Source organism: Arachis duranensis, chromosome 9 (genome assembly GCF_000817695.3).
Source record: "Arachis duranensis cultivar V14167 chromosome 9, aradu.V14167.gnm2.J7QH, whole genome shotgun sequence".
NCBI lineage: Eukaryota > Viridiplantae > Streptophyta > Magnoliopsida > Fabales > Fabaceae > Arachis > Arachis duranensis.
In genome coordinates this window covers 119,442,008-119,444,055 of record NC_029780.3, presented here as the reverse complement: position 1 = coordinate 119,444,055, position 2,048 = coordinate 119,442,008, and positions in this window count along the sequence as shown.

Sequence of the window (2,048 nt, the reverse complement as noted above, 5' to 3'; positions counted from 1 at the left end):
TGAAACTTCTTTATTAAAAAAAAAATGGTATTATCGAATCAATTTGCTAGTAACGGTTTCTGATCGATCTACAAGATAATATAGATAATTGAGAGGACAATATACATACTAGGACATTCATTAAATAAATAACCCTTGGTATTAATAAAATAATATGCTTCATTGTCCTGGAATATTCCTGATGTGGACCATATATATGGGTGACTTATGTGATTAGAATGCTAATATACGAATTCTATTTGCTTTCCTTCAATACAAAGGTATCCCTAATAATAATATCATATATAATTTAATAAATTAAACTATATAGAAAAAATAGGGCATCTTTTGTGCTTAGTTTTTATTTTGTTCGTTTCTTATTATGAAAACTTTAAGCTGATATATACTATATATAGCTAGGGGAAATTGTATACTATATTGTATAAAATATAAAAAAAAAGTTGAGTTGTTGGAATATGATTCTCGAAGTCTCCCCCTTTAATAATTATAATTATAAAAGAAAATCACAGGGTACAAATCATCACCGCCATGAAAAAATCACAATATCAACAAAATATAATTATTTAATAGCCCACTACAGTTGTCAATGACTCCAAGTTACTCTTGCTGGTTTCTTTTCTTTTTAATAATTTAAAAAGAAAAAAAAAATGAAGATGAAGATGTAAACGTGTGTGTAGTCTTGTCTCATGAAAGCTATGTAAATGCTAATAAAAACGGATTCAGTGTTGTGATTCATTAAGAGAGGAAGTCAATAATTCAGACTGAGTCACGGAGAATATTAATACACTCACAGCATGCAATTAATTTGCCAAAAGTATGAAATCAAACTGGGATAGTAAAATACAGTAATTTATTACTAGCTAGACCCCGGAAAACTAAAGGGCCATGAAAGTAACTAGACCTTTTAAACAGTGAAAGTTGATGGCATCGTACAATTATGGGCTAAATGGTCAATACTAAAATATACAATTTATTTATTTATTTATTATTATTATTATTAAATTTTTATAATTATACTTTTTATTTTAAATTTTGTGCGAAAAAATAAAAATAAATTAGATTTTTTATTATTTGTTTTATTTAATATTTATTTCACCACATACAAAAATATTAATTTTTTGTTTATATTATTAATGTCCTGTTTTCAATGTCTTGTCTTGTTTTATTCGCAAAACTAAACACAACATAGAAGATTACTCGTTTTTTAAATTGATTCTAAAAAAATTTTTTAATTAAATTTTGTCCTTTAAAGTCCTTCGATCATTTCCATCACTAATTTACTAATGAAGTGATGATATTGAGATTCCTCTCAATTTAGGGTTAATTTGATCTAATTAAATAAATTTATTATATTAGTAACTAATTAGAACCGTCAAATGTGTGTTGTAGTATCACTTATCATGTCATATTAATAAATTCTGATGCTGTTAACAATAAAAGTGATGAAAAAACTAGATGTAATAAACTCAAAATTTTTTAAAAACAATTTTAATTAAAAAAAATTTCAAAAATCAATTTAGAAAACTGATAGACCATTTATTTTAAAATTCCTCTATTTACTTTATTTTTAGTCGAGATATTACCATATTTTACTATAATAATTAATATTATGGAATATCCATCTAATTTTGGAAAGTAATTCTTCAATTAGTTGTCAAGTTGCTTGTCAATCCATCTAAATTTAATTTTGACTAATTTTTATATAAAAAAATATATTCTAAGTAATGTTCTAATATTTATGTGTACACACACAATTTGTTTTAAATCATGGAACGCACTTCTCAGATTTTTTTAATAATTAAAAAAAATAATTCTGAATGTTCTTTTTCAATTTTTTTGTCCAAATGCCAAAAGAGAGCCTATTACATTTCACACCATTATTTTCTAATAATGTTTTCTTTTTTTGTTTACTATAATCAATTATATACTTCTTTTATATTATATTGACAATAATATTTTTTTAATTATAAATTTTTAAAATGTTAATTTTAAATATAACACCATTTAATTTAGGATATAAAAATCAAATTTTTAATTTTTAAGAGAGA